General features: G+C 43.9%; 1 pseudogene; it reads left to right on the top strand.

Moving 5' to 3' along the window:
• The window catches only part of LOC144245861 (3'-5' RNA helicase YTHDC2-like), a 62,163-nt pseudogene extending 52,253 nt beyond the window's left edge, over positions 1 to 9,910 (top strand).
• Positions 9,911 to 15,551: the final 5,641 nt, after the last annotated feature.

The following is a 15,551-nucleotide window of genomic DNA, read 5'->3' as shown; positions in this document are numbered from 1 at the left end:
GCTTGGCAGTTTTGTCCCTTTCCACAAGTCAGCAGATTCTGAAGAGACTGCCAGACAAAAGATAATGGCTGAAAAGGACAGCAAGCTGCAGGTGACAGTGGCTGCATAAGGGCCCTTGTGCTCCTTCTGGCCTCCTGTCCTGCCTACATAGTGCTCCATCAAGCCATAGCATGAGCTGGGATAGCCAAAATCTGAACAGGGGCTGAGAGAACAGTCACATTGGCATATTGTGTTCTTCTTTCTCTGAGAGGATAACCAAAATCGGATCAAAAAAGGAGCACTTGAAGCTGGAGTTGCTGAAAGAAAGTTGCTGTCAGATTTTGGAAGGATAAATTTCAAAATCTCTTTGAAATAGAAGTCTTTATGTCATTGAGGAGCTGTGGCTATGGTAGGAGGTAGTTTATGGGTCATGAAACACACAACTTTACCAACTGTAATAATAATACTGTCTCTCCTAGACATGTCCAAAAGAGTTATTTTTTAAAAATTTATTTTAATGGAAGCATTTCTGATAGCATGAGAATTAGACAATAGTCTTCTGAATCTAGCCATCACATTTCAGCAGATGTCTGTGTAAGACAAATGTCACTTAGAGCTCTTTTCCCTGAAGTATGACTGAAGAGTACATGAGTAGAGACTGATTTGAGAGGAAGGGCATAAAGCATGAAAGGATTGGGTTTTCTCAAAAGATAAAAAGGAAAAAAAGTCTGTGGGTCTACAATACAAAGATAAGTTTAGTACAGAGCTAAATTAAATATTTCCAGAATTACCTTGCATCCAAGGAAAAGAAAGCAAATTAACATCTTAGTTTAAATATGGATTATTTCCCTTCCCCAAGACCTTAGTCTTTCCTTTCATTGTGGGCCCTGTTTATATTAGAATGCCAGGTGCTGCCTGATATGAAAAAGACAGGGTCCTCTTACCTGTGTGATCTAATTTTCATCAGTATTTAATAGAATTGGAATTCATTGCAGGCTGCTGGTTTACTGCTGCAGCTCAGGCAGAAGTGGCACAGCTTGTTCCTGCATCATATGTGAACTCCTTCTAAGCTGTGGTCTCAGGCTGATGAAACAACTGTAAGAGCAATTACAGCTGTTCTGAGTGCTGAAGAACAGTCTGCAGGTCTGCAGCAGCCTTCAGGAATTGGCCAAAGACCAAGACCTGTGACTTGTGAAGAACTTCCTTTGGCATCTACATGGAAGTCAACCAACAGCAGAAAAAGCTCAACAGAAACGGAATTGTCTGACTCCTCTCATGCTGAAAAGTAAGATGTTGAGGTCTGCTCACTGTAGGTTGCAGGTTATGTATACAAGCATCACTTAAGTTTCTGCTAGTAATAGGAGGTGGGAACAGTGAAAATACAGTTGAAAGGTGTTATACTGTTGTATGCTGCATTGTAATCCCATAAAGAAGTATTTCATACCTGGGGCTGCTGTTTGAGAGAGCAGTCAGGAATATTGTCCGTGAATTGTGATGTTTGAGAAGTAGCAGAAGAGGTTTAACAGTAGCATGGTCAGTATGGGTATTTTAGTTAGGGTTAAATAGATTTTGTAGTTGCTGTAATACATGTGGTCATGCAGTAGGCTGACAGGTCGATATAAATTGTTCAGTGACTGCTTGTGAAACTCAAGGTATGTCCTTTCTAGGGTTTCAGTGAAATCTACTCCTTCTGCACTCCACCAGCCAAAGAAGTACAAAGAAAAAGACATTTTGCTCTCCAAATGATCCTCAGATGACAGATCAGCTCAGTCCTCAGTGAAGCCTGCAGACAGCAGTAGCTATTCCAGCCCCTGTGCTAGTCCTTCTTCTCCAGTGTCTGGAAAAGTAGAGGTCTCTAACATATCACCCTGCTCTTCCAAAGTAATAGAATTTCTTGCTGATATCATTCTGCAATTAGGTATTTTACTGATAAATTAGGAACCTAACTTAACTTTTCATTTGTAACAGCTGCATAATACTTCCTTCTGGAACTTAAAATCTAGATTAAATATCCTTGTCTCACTAGTTTAATACAGCAAAAATAATTTGTGGACTGCTGAGGTAAAGCTATTCAAAGTAGAAAAAATGAGATTTAAAAAAAAAATTGTTCTAATAAATGTGTATTAGTTTTTTCCAACTAAATGAGTATATTATACGCACACTTCTGAAGTTTTTGGATTCTGTCTTTCTCTGCTTCTGTAATAGATTTTCAACATCTATACTGATTATGTCTTATCTGCCTTGCTATGACTGCTTGGGGTTTTTGTGATGGTTATTTTAACAAAGCACACATTTTTAATGAGATTATTGTGACAGTTTTCCCTATATACTTAAATATTAGACTGCAGTAAGACTAAAGAGATCATTGAGAGGAAATTTCATGGACTAATTGGAGTATTTAGTAATTCCTCTTGAATCTTCCAGCTTTTAAATTAAGACAGTGTAAAAGGAAGGAAACATGTTTCCTAAATGTAGAAATGTGAGTAATGTGCTGTAGGCTGCACTCTAGGATGATTAATTATGGTGTAATCTCAAGGTGTGTCAGACATAAACCAATTCTAATTAATCACTAGACTTTTTAATCCTATTCTGCTCTACTTGTTTTCTGTCTCTCATGGCTGAATTACTATTTTGAAAAGTGCTTTAAAAATGTAAAATAGATGTGAAATACATTTCAAAGCCATTTCAGACAGGACCAGCTGATAGATTTTATGTTTCTTCTAGAACCTAGATGAGGAAGGGAGGAGCATGGTCAAAGGATTTCTGTCCTCATATGTGTGAAACTTTAGAAATAAAGCCTGTTGCATTGTATTCATTAATTGAACTTATTTTTTCCAGGGTTGCAAATCTTCTTCACCAAGACAAAATATGCCAGTTCAGTACTTTATAATGAAAAGTAACAACCTGCAAAGTATTGATATTTCTCATCAGAAGGGAATATAGTCCACTACACCAAGTAATGAATGGAAACTGAATGGAGACTTTTGGGAGAGCAGCGTGGTTTACTTAATATTTTCTGTTCAAGGCTCTGGATGCTTTCATGTGAGTCTTAATATAAAACTAACTATTAGCAGTGGTGGATGGTTTAGGAGGATGCAGCAAATAACTGTGTGTAGTGTGGACAGCTTTGCTTATGGCTTCTGACTTTCTGAGAAGCAGAGCAATGTGCAAATGTCTGTGCTTTCTGAAGTAAGAGTATTTCATCCTCTGAAATATGCTTGTGCCTCAAAAGCTGAGATGGAATTTTCTCCAAACATCATGAGTAAGAAAAATGCTTGTACCCTCCATTAATCCTCTAAAACAACAACAACCAGGAAAAAAAATCCTAACAAAGTAGGAGTTTGCTACTGTTTGCATGCCAAAATCTGTATTGTGAGCAAGCACTTACAGTCAAGCCACAGCTTTCTAAAGCCAAGAAACTCATACATTTCTTTATTCAAATTTTGATTAAAACTGGTTTTATTCACTGTCAGTTAGGAAGCTGGTCTTCCAGATGATTCTTGCAGAGCTCTGTCTTGACTTCATATACAGTGAGATATTTGTCAACAGTTTGTTGGTCAAATCCATGGTCACTTGGAAGTAAAAACTTGACCTGGTAGTGCAAAGTTATAGCTTAGCTGTGAGCCAGCTAAATTCAGTTGTTCCAGGTAAAGGAAGTTTAACTTACTTCTTAATAGATAAGTTAGCTATAAAAGCTGAACTTAAAATCTAATGAACCATCTAAAACAATGCTGTCTTGGCAATACCACTGAAGGACTGCAGTGACGTATTACATATGATGGTTTGGCAAATGCAGATACTGGAAAGTAATTTTAAGCAGGTCAGTTTTTCCTGAAAATGGGCTGTTGCACTGGTCCTCTCAGACAAGAAAGTGGGGAAGACACCCTCAAGTCAGGAGTGTAGGTGGCTGACCTTGCCCTGCCCTTCCATTTTTGACAGTGCATTGCACCCTCATGGGAATGTGTGATTAATTTCTCTATTAATCTTCTCTTGTTCCAACTTCCTCTTTCTGTTCTACATATATTTTTTCCTCTGTTCCTTTCATTAATTCTAATTTAAGTCTGGCTTGAGCTATCTAGGACTGCTTGTCTTAAAATAGCAGTGTGTGCTGGTAATTTACTGAACTGCATCTTGGACTGCTAAGTCATAAATGGCAGAAATACACCTGAATAGTTGATACGCTGTGTGTGGGGCTGGGTTTACTTTCCATTTGTTTGATGTGTGGGTCAATCGGGGTGTCCTTTAGTAAGTTAGATGCTGTCTCAGTTTGGGAGTTTAATTTGTTTTCTTTTTGAACACTTGTGCTGGAATTTCCTCCAGCTTCACTAAAGCAGGAAATAAAAGTAACTTTGACTTCTTTCTCTGAAGAACAGCTACACTCTCCTAATTCTGTGTGAAAGTTTGTTAACATAGAGGGAACATGAGAAGGAACAAATGGATTTCTGCAAAAATTACCTAAAAGTAACAAGGAATATGAATATCAAATGGACTATACTGTAGTAGAATTTTCATCTCAATTTCCTTCTGCTTCAGGCAGTTATGCAACAGCTTTTTCATCTGTTACAAAGCTCAAAAAACCTTTAGTGATAATTTTGTCATTGAGAGATATTCCTTATGGTCAAACCCTACAAGGCATATTTGAAGTGGAAAAAGAAGTGATTCTTCTAGCTTTCTAGATGTAAACATTTTGGAAGCTCCAGCTTCATGGTGGAGAGTGTGTGAATCACTTTGAAACTACTTTGAATGTTTCATAGGAAGTTTGGTTATTTCTCTCATTCCACTATAGACAGATATGGTCTCATTATGGCTGTTCTTTCATATTTCAATTTTTGTCCCAGGGTTTTGCTAGAATCGGTTCAGTGATCGGGTGTGAGAAAAGTCAAGATTGGGGATCTACAGGTTTTGGAGGTGTATTTAAGGTGGACTATATCAGAAAAGAAAGCATTCCTTTTCAGTTTGCACACTATTTGCTCAACCCGTGGAATGACAATAAGAAAATACAGCTAAGTAGAGATGGCCAGGTAATATTACTCTCTTCTGAAATTTTCTTTATTTGGTAGAATGTATTTGGTGTATTTTTTTATTAGATTGTCCAGCCTTGACATTTATCACCACTTGTTTGTGTATCTGCTTGTCATGGTTTGACATGGAAAAAGAATTTTCTCAGAAGGAAGAGGTCAATTTGGATATTGACCAATTGAAGGTGGACACGCCTCTGAGAACACAGAGGGGTTAAAAGCAGAATTCCCAGGAGACCTCGCTCTCTTTGGTTCCGGTCAGCGTGCAGTGCAGGACTCTCCCCTGCCTAGCCTGTGGCTGGATGGGGGAGGGGAAGGCCCATGGCCTGACTGAGGTAGGCCAAAGGGTGGAGGGACTGGAACCGGGCTGGCCCCCTGCAGATGGAAGGGTGGAGAAATCTGGGATGTCTCTGTTCCCCCCCCCCCCCCCCCCAGAGTCCCGAGAGAGAGAGAGAGAGAGAGAGAGAGAGAGAGAAAGAGACAGCAGCGGTTTGTCAGCAGTACACCGCAGGGAAGGAGAAGAGCGGGGGGGGGGGGGGGGGTGCCGAGGGCCGCAAGTTGCCCAACCGCGCGTGGGAGCCGGAGAATTCGGGCAGAGAGCCAGCCAGGATGTCTGGACTTTTAACCCTTCCTTGAGAAATGAAAGCTTTGTGAAATTTCACTCCTCCTTGGTTTGAAAGAGAGGAAGAGAGAAATTCTAGATGAGAGGAGATGATGGAGTTTTTATTTGGCTGGACTTTTCCTTGTTGGCCACAGACTGAACCAATTTTTCTCCTCCAAGAAAGACTGTATTTTAGGAGGATGCCAGTGAACCAAGAGACCTGCTTCAGCTGGGAAAAGACAGAAGTGGAGCGAACAGAGAAAAGTTAAGGAGGTTTGTGGTGGTGCCCCCTGTCCTTAAAGAAGGAGAAGAGAAGATCTCTGTTCTTGGACCCTCGGCCCCAGGGGAAAATGGGGGGACTGTGGTCCCAAAAAAATGAAAAACTGAATTGTTGTTTTTTTCCCCTCTTGGCAGGGCATCCTTGAAAGGAAAAATCCTAAAAGCAGTCTGTCCATCCATGCATTGGTGGTGAGAGCACTGTGCATGGAAAGGAGAAGGGTCACCATGGCAAACTTTTTCTCTGGGTGGTGCCATGTGTGACATGGAAACACATGATGTGGCATCTGTGTTTCTTGGGGAGTCTGTGGCACAGAAGAGAGTCCTCTCTCCCTCGATGGACTGAGTATTGATTGTCTGGAGGGTGGAAACCTGATTGGGGTCCAGATTGTGTCTTGCTGTGGTTTGTTGGAGTTGGGTGGTGGGAGGAGGAATGTTTTCCAAGGTTTTCATTTTAATATTTCTGTGTGTTTTTTTCTTTTTTTTGTCTTTTATAGTAGTAGCTTAATAAAGTTTTTTTCTGTTATTAAGCTTGGGCCTGCTTTGCTCTGTTCTCAATTGAATTTCACAGCATTCAATTGAGAGATTGCATTTTCATGGGGGCACTGGCATTGTGCCAGTGTAAAACCATGACACTGCTAATCTGAATTCACAGTTCACTTTTGTATTGTACCTTCAGCTAATGCAGAATTACTGCTGAAGTAATGAAACTATTTTGATAAAATCAGAAGTTTCTTGCTTATGCATTAACAATATTATTTAAAGGTGGACGCTTCCAAAAATAAGTTGTTTGGTTTGGTTTTTAGTTTGTCATTTAGTTCTGGAGGTTTGTTCCCTGTTTGGTTGAGATGTATTCTCTTAGATAGTCTGTTACATCCAAATATCTGTTCAAAATTATGAGTTTTTTTTCTGTAAAGCCTGAAAAGAACCCTGAGATTTAAGGGAGAGTGAAGCTTAGGATAGTTCTTGTATTTTTTTACAGCTCTAAATGCAACTACAAAAAACCAAAGAATTGGTACAAAATTTCTGTGTGGCCTTTTCTGCCCTCTCCCCATCCCCTCCATGAACATCTCTTTGATGATTCAAGAGCTAAAGTTTTTGTATCACTTTGTCTCCTTCAAATCCTCTCTCCAGCTGTAAGAAACTGGAGGAAAGGAGAAGTACAAGGAAAGGATGGCCACTCTATTTCCTGTGACCTCTCTTTCTATATTCTCCACTACACTTGATGGAATTCAACTTAAAAGATGTGGAAAATAATGATCTTTAGTTAGTAAGTGACTGATCTGTGGAAGGTACAAAGTGTCTGGTGCATCTGTTCTTGTGTATGGTGGTAGGGTGTTCACTGGGAATTCTCTTTGTGAGAACTGACAACTCACTGTCAATGAAAACACCCCAAACAGCCTGCAGGCCAGGATGGCTTGTGAAAGTTTTTATCTCCTGCTGAGCCCTAGTGAGAAAACCTTGCTCTGCTGGGAGTTCTAATGTTTGTCTCAATAACAAAAGAGATAAGCTCTTCTAGAAAGGTTGAAAGCAATAACCAGCAACCTCATCTAACAATTCAGGATGAAATAGTTTCTGTATGCTCAGTAGTAGCAGTGCAGGTAACTTCCCTGATTTCCTGATCATTTCTAGGAGCTGGAACCACAAGTGGGAGAGCAGTTGCTGAAGCTTTGGGACCATATTCCTTTGGCAGGAAAAGAACTGACTGAGCATTCAAAGTAATGTGGCAGAGGTAGCTTTCCATGCACTGCTTGCTGGCTTTGTGGTAGAGGAAAAGCCATGCACATACAGTGTAACATCACAGTACTGTCATTCCTTTGTAGCTTTTGGAAGAACAAGTACACTTGGTACTAAATATTCTATTCATTTTGATTTTTTTTCAGCTGGTGTAGGTTGTTGAAACATCAGCCGTGAGAACCAGCAGTATATCTACAATAAAGATGAAGAAGAATGTGACGCAACAGCGTCCTGACATTCTTCCTCATGCTGGGCAGCTAGAAGTGGAAAAATAAGAGGGAATTGTGTTGTTTTCAGTGTTTACTTACCAGCCTGTTTTTTGACTGAGTTGTTTTTTTTTACAGTAGTGTGCAGTTGATACTTAAAAATTCAGTTAAGTTGAAAACCAAGTTTGAAACAATGGACCTCATGTAAGTTGTCTGTGGGTTTAAAATAGCATAACAGACAGTTTAAGTATGCAGCTTACAGTTACAGCTTTCTCAACCCAGTAAAAGGTATGAGAATGTAAACGTTAATTAATCACAATTTCCCCCCACTTGGGGGATACTCACCTGTTCCATAGAAGGGCATGGTACAGGTGTGGTCCCAATCCCGGAGACGATCTCTGGTGCCGCAGAGGTTGCTGTCTCCATCCCCAGGAGCACTGCCAAATAAAACTCGGCCTGCTTCTACCAGGGTAGCTGCTGTCCCAAAGACTTCTGCAAATCCTTGGGAAGGGTCTTCCAGTCCTTGATGGGGTCTTGGATCCTTAGAAACACCTCAGGAACACCCTCGGAGAGGCCTCACGTTGGGCACCAGCTGCCACTGCCTGCCGGAGCCCAGGCTAGCTCTGTGTTGTTCCGGGGGCAATGGCAAGTGTGGGGAACTGACTCGGCTGGGGCATTGCCAGAGACAGAACCTTAGAGCCAAGTGCCCTACACTCGAGACTCCACAGCAGTGTGGCAGGGATCAAGTAAAGAAGTCAGGAGAGTGTCTCTTGCCATGTGAAGTCCAGCAGGTTTATTGGATGAGGTGAGGGAAGGGTACACAGGAGAGGAGAGCTGAAGGGAACACAGGCAAGCAGAACCCCAAGAACAGCTGTGCATGGGTTTTTAAAGCTTTGCAAAACAGAGGGTGGACACAATGGGACAACCAATGAGTAACTCTTAGGGTGTGGTTTTCAGGGATACCACAAATCAGGGTAAGGGGAGGAGAGAGGGTTCAATCAGGGATAGGTCCCAGAGGTGAGGGTGTCACAATCCGTTAGGACAAGAAGGGTTGTGATGGTTTGTTTGCCAATCCCAAAAGTGCAAAAGACAAACAGCAGGGGAATATCAGTGTAATCACAACAAATGCACTTTTTATTTAGTGGCCAGAGCAAATGCAATAGAAGGATTAGAAAGGAGATGAAGGATAGAGAGAGGGAGAGAAAGAGGGGAAGGGGATATAGCTACCAACGGAGAGACAAAATCCTCATGGTCCAGCCAATAGATTCGCTGTGTCCATTGCGGAGAGTGTCAAAGTCTTGGTTAACTTAGGGGTTTTTTATAGTCCTCCGCCGAGGGGGGGAACAAGTATTGAAAAATGGGTACAGACAGTCCATGTTCTGAAGCAGGGCAAGTCAATTTCAGCATTGAGTGGGACCCATTATTTCCTTGGTCCAGCAAACACACCTGAAGGTAACACTTGGCAAACATCCTGCTTCAGTCAGGCCAGCACCCCTGTGTTAGGATTATAGGGGTCTCTGTCCTTGGGAGGGAGATTCAATCTCCGTCCATCACGGTGGTCGTGAGGCAGATGAGGGATCTTCCGTGGGAGTTCACCAAACTTACCCCAGAAAGTTCATTTGGCCAAGAGGTGGAAAAATTCATGGCTTATTGTGATGAGCCCATATTGTGAAGCAGGTGTAAGTGTACAGAGCAAGCCACTCCTTGTCAGGCCCTGCTCTAAGCAGTGTAGCGTGGCAACACAGCAAACACACCTGAAAACAATCACTTGGCAAGCATCCACCTCAGCCAGGCCAGAACTCCAATCCGGGTCTTCAGGATCTTAGTCTCTGCCATTGCAACAATCGTGAGGCAAAAATGGGGGGAACTTCAGACCATCCCTTACAGAGGGACAGGGAACTTTCTAGAACAATGGGTAGGGTTTAGGTTGACAGACAGGGCAAAGGGGCTATTACATTGCGCTCAGGCCATGTTTTCCCCCATTCCCCAGGACCCCTGTGACTCGGATCAAGATAAGCCTGGACCCCTCCTTCCAGCCCCAACAGGGTTGGCAGAGAGCCAAAAGCACCCTCCCTGTCCAGAGCCTAGATTAGGCAATGCCCCTTCCTGTTCGCCCTCTTTCCCCCGCTCTTCCCCTTGGACCATGGAATAAAGAGCTGGACAACTACATTGGGGTGAAAGCCTCTTTTGGAAATCTTTGCCCATCTCCTGATGTTACTCCCCTCAAGGCCTCGTATTTCTGGGCTAGACTAATAATTTAGGGGCTGAGAGAGGGAGAAACATCAAGGGGCCAGGTTGCATTGACAGACAGGGAAGGGTCTGGAAGGAAGGGAGGAGATCCTTTGAGGGACAGCTGGGTAGGAGGGTACAACTTAGAGAGGAACCAACTTAGGGAGCACATGGGGGATAACAGAACATACCACTTTAACAATCAACTTAATAGAACTTAGTAACATAAACACGAACTGCAACATCTCCCCCTTTTCAAAAAGAGGGGTCAGGGCAGTATTCAGAGTCAGGGTAATGCACATAAAACCAGTGGGAAGGAAAAAGGTGAGAGGGAACTTCTAAGGGAAGAGGACCAGAGGGGGCTTCTGCAACATTAACATTAGGGGCAGCAACTTGGCTTGTAACAGAGACACAACATCTAACCATAATGGGGAACACAATAATCAGGGTACCAAGAATAAAAATGAACAAAAGAATGGTCCAGAGGATTGAGAAGAACCATCCCAGGATGCCCCAACTCTGGGTCACATTGTTATACCAGTCCTCAGATCTCTCCTTGATGTTGGTGATAAGACTGTCCATCTTCCGGAGGGTGGCATGGACATCCACGCTCTTTGAGGACAAATTCATGCAGCAGAGACCCCGGAACTCTGTGCATTCGTGGTTATGCAGCAGCAACAGGAAACTGATGGCTACATGGTTTTGTAAAGTTGCCTGCCTGGTGATTTCCTCATCTCCTAGGAGGTCTGACAAGGCATGAGATGTTAAGTTTGTTTGCTTCACTGCCCAACACTCTAGGCTGCCCAATTCACCCCGAGCCTCTGTGGCAGCCACCCAGGGTAAAAACATGGAGACCGCTGTCCTTTTGAATTTAGACCAATGGATAATTTAGTCATCGCAACTTTCATCCAAATTCTTTAACCTTCTCTTTTGGATAGCCCAATTATTCTTGTGCTGCCAATTCTCAATTTGGGTCTTGTTGGGTGCAAGCAGGGTCAATCTGCTGAGAACACATGGGCCTCTGAGCAGGCGAGAAGGAATTCCAGCCCAGACACGGTCAGCACAAAATAAAAAGACACCGGTGATGGAGTTGGTTGCATTGACCATCGATGGTGGAGGCCATATAGATCTGGCTGATGACCCCACACCACTGATTTGCCTGGAATTTCTTATTGTTTTGTCTCACTGCCATGTATAAATCTTTTTCATGGGGGTAATACTCAAAATGAATACAAAAGGGGGCAGGGGAAGAACCTAAAAGGTGAAATTCTTTCCCGAGCCAACCATGACAGGGTGCAATGCCAGTCTCTCCAGAACAGGAGTGGGTTGGTGGCAGTTGTTCTAGAAGGGCTTGTCACACCGTTCTATGTGGTGGCTTGCCATGGTTGGAATCATCCCTAATTTGAATCAATTTGGGAGGGTAGTCTTCCAATTTAAATGGAATCCCCGCCAGGCAGGTGGACATCGGATCTCCTGTTGCTGCCATGGATAGACATGGATGGTCTTGTGTCAGGGTCTCTGCTAAGGTCCTCCGAACATTCTTATGTGGTTGCGGGACAATTCACACCTCCGAGACTAGCCAGAATGGGATGACAAGCAAGAGTATCAGCCTGATGTTTATCATCTTGGAAGTAGCTCTCCTCCTGAAATAAAATTGCTATTTTTTATATGGTATATTATGTGATAAATGTTTATAGTTTTTCTCTAATACTTATTACTTATATTAAATGGTGCGCTTCTACTCTAATCTATGTGTGATAACATCATTAAGAACATGGAGGTAAGGAAGAAGAGGAATAGGACTGGCCTATATTCTTCTATTTTAAACTCTTTGACTTCCATGTACAGAACAAAAAACTTCTTTGTACAGGTGTTAAAATCTTTTTGTGTAATACTAAAAAATTCTTCCCTCTACTTTATAACTACTTCTACTATAATATCTAAACTTTTGTGACTTTTTGTTCTTCTTGCAAAGTTTGTAAATCATTCTATGGGTTAAACTTAAAATTACAGCTGTTTTTATCTGCCTGCTAGGGTCTCAAATGCTTCTGACTAGGGCCTGGAACCTCTAAAAATGTATGAGGGACATTTTGAGTTCCAACAGTGCTCCAGTCCCCATTCTTGCAGGAACTCATAGAGGACCTTGGAAGTATAGGCAGAACCATTGTCCGATTTTATTTATTTTAGGAACCTATAACACACTAAAGGTGATTGGCCCATTGGCCTGGTTCCTAATTCTGGGTCTCAGATTCAGTCAAAGAGAGAAACAGAGTTTCTAGCCAGGCAGAAGTCTGGTAAAGAGTTGGAGAAGAATGTAAATAATTCTTTATCTGTCTTGTTGTTCACATTGTTTATAGTTGTTGTGGTTTGACACAGAAAAAGAATTTTTCTTGGAAGGAAGAGGTTAGTTTAGATATTGACTAATTAAAGGTAGACACGCTTTTGAGAACACAGTGGGGTTAAAAGTAGAATTTTTAGGAAAACTTGTTTTCTTTTGTTCTGCTCAGGGTGCAGTGCAGATTTTCGTCTGCCCGGCCTGTGGCTGGGTGGGGGAGGGGAAGGCCCGTGTGTCCTGGGTTGTAAGATAAGCTTGTATTCTATTTGCCATCTGTTGGAGGTTGGGCAGATTTGTTATCTCTTCCAAGAACAATAGCTTGCTCCGAAGAGGTAATGGTTTGTTAATGGGCCATTGACTGACTCACTGCAGGGCTGGAAACGTAACACCATCCCATTGTGAGATGCTCCACCCAGAGGGGGAAGCCAAGCACTCTTTTATTGTATAGAGTGGTGCTTTTTGGAGACAGAGCAGCTCTCTCGCTCTTTACGGGATTCCCAGAGAAGCTCTCTCTCTCTTTACGGGATTCCCAGAGAAGCAACTCTCTCTCTCTTTACGGGATTCCCAGAGAAGCAGCTCTCTCTCTTTGCGGGATTTCCCAGAAAAGCATCTCCTTTGGCAGGACTCCCAAGAGAAGCGGCTGGAGCGTGGTGAGGCGGCGGCGGTGGAGCTCGGAGGCAGCCCCGGCGCAGAGGAAGACCGGCTCAACTGCCACCAGATCTTCAGAGAAAACTATACCCTTCTAAAGATCACCACTTCAGCTGCAATTCATCAGCCACTGCAAGAAGAGCAGCTATCATTTCAACCGAACTACTACCAACACCCCGAATCCTCAGGTTGTGGACTTTATCACTAGTTTTGTTTGTACTGATTGCATTTGCCTTTTTTTTTTTTAATTGTTATCTAGTTTTCTCCTAATAAAGAATTGTTACTCCCATTCCCATATCTTTGCCTGAGAGCCTTTTAATTTAAAAATCCTAGTAATTCGGAGGGAGGGGGTTTACCTTCTCCATTGCACAGGAGGCTTTTTGCCCTCCTTCACACACTCCTGTCTTGTCAAACCAAGACACCGTGGCCTGACTGAGGTAGGCTGAAGGGTGGATGGGACTAAACTGGGCTGGCCTCCTGCAGATGGAAGGGTGGAGAAATTTGAGATGTCTCTATTCTTCCCCTAGAGTCTCTCTCTCTCAAGAGAGAAAGAGACAGTGGCAGTTTTGTTAGCAGTACACTGCGGGGAAGGAGAAGAGTGGGGGGGCTGCAAGGTGCTTAGCTGCCTGTGGGAGCTAGAGAATCTGGGTAACGAGCTATTTTTGGGAGTCGGGACTTTTAACTTTTCTTTGAGAAATGAAGGCTTTGTAAAATTTTTTTCTTCTTCAGTTTGAACGAGGAAGAGAGACAGCTTGGACCCTGGGATGTTAGAAGAAGAAATATTAGGTGGGAGGAAATTATAGAGTGGCTTTTTGGCTGGACTTTTTTTAGTATCTATAGACTGAAATGATTTTTTCTTCTAAGAAAGACTATGTTTTAAGATGTCAGTGAGCTAAAGAGACTATGCTTTAGCTGAGAAAAGATAGAAGTAAAGCAAATAGAAAAAAGTTAGGGAGGTTTGTAGTAGTGCTCTCTGTTTTTAGAGAAGAAGAAGAAGAGAAGAAGATCTCTGTTCTTAAATCTTCGGCTTCAGCGGAAAATGGGGGGGACTGTGGTCCCAAAAAAATGAAAAACTGAACTGTTGTTTTTTTCCCTCTTGGCAGAGCATCCTTGAAAGGAAAAATCCTAAAAGCAGTCTGTCCATCCATGCATTGGTGGTGAGAGCACTGTGCATGGAAAGGAGAAGGGTCACCATGGCAAACTTTTTCTTTGGGCGGTGCCATGTGTGACATGGAAACACATGATGTGGCATCTGTGTTTCTTGGGGGGTCTGTGGCACAGGAGAGACTCCTCTCTCCCTCGATGGACTGAGTATTGATTGTCTGGAGGGTGGGAACCTGATTGGGGTCCAGGTTGTGTCTCACTGTGGTTTGTTGGAGTTGGGTGGTGGGAGGAGGAATATTTTGAATTTTGTGTGGTTTTTTTCTTTCTTTTTCCTTTTATAGTAGTATAGTAGCAGTAGCTTAATAAAGTTTTTTCCCTTGTTATTAAGCTTGGGCCTGCTTTGCTCTGTTCTCGATTGAATTTCACAGCATTCAATGGAGAGGTTGCATTTTCATGGGGGCGCTGGCATTGTGCCAGTGTCAAACCATGACACCATGTTCTCTGCCCTGCCCACTGTGGGACGGACGCCTGCACCGGGGTTGGTGCCTGCCTTCCACACCACGTCTGCCAGGGTGCAACCTCTGTCGACAGCAGGCTTCACCATTCCGCCCACCACTGCCCCAGCAGCAGCAGCAGCCTCGCCTCCGCCCACCCCGGGACCGCCAGCGTCACTCCCGGGAGAAACTGCCACAGCCGCGCTGCTGCCCGGTGCGGCTCCAGTGCCTGTGCTGCCTGCTGCGTTGCAGCTGCAAGCACCAAGATTGCCGCTGCCGCCACCGACCTTGGAATCCGCAGAAGTGCTGCGGCCGCCACTGCCACCGCCACCGGGAGACACACCCATGCCGCCTGTCCCGCTCCCTGCGGGTGAGGGGCACCCACAGGGCACAGCAGCTCCCGCCACCACGCCCCCTGAAGCTGACTCATCAGCAGCGACTCCACCCTACGATCCAGCAGCCGAGAGCCCCGTGCTGGACATTGAGTCCAACCTGTTTGTTTCAGAGCCTGAATCCAGCCCTTCATCCCATCCCGACTGTACCGAGCTCTGCCCCTCCGAGGGAGAGGCGGTGGGAGGGGGAAGCGGCTCGGCCAGCGGCAGCGCCATTGCTGTTGGTCCCGAAGCTAGGAATGAGGGGGGTGGGGCCAAGGATCAGGGAGCGGTGCAGTAATTGATTGTATTCCGTGGCAGAGCAGACACACTGCGAGAGAGGAGCAGCCCCTTGTACTGGGCAGGATTGGGTGGTGCAGGGAGCCCCGGAGCCCAACTGGAGTTTTATATTCCCAGGGAAACACCTCCTTCTCGCACCCGGCGAATACTGCTCTTGTGGTTCGCAGAGAGGGATGCCGAGAAGCTGTGGGAAGACCCATGGCTAGGCTAGGTGGGGGAAGGACAGAAACTCTGAAGAATTGCCAGGTTTTTC

Source organism: Lonchura striata, chromosome W (genome assembly GCF_050655825.1).
Source record: "Lonchura striata isolate lonStrDom1 chromosome W, ASM5065582v1, whole genome shotgun sequence".
NCBI lineage: Eukaryota > Metazoa > Chordata > Aves > Passeriformes > Estrildidae > Lonchura > Lonchura striata.
Note: the sequence above shows the minus strand (reverse complement) of the source record. Positions and strands in the feature narration are given on the sequence as shown.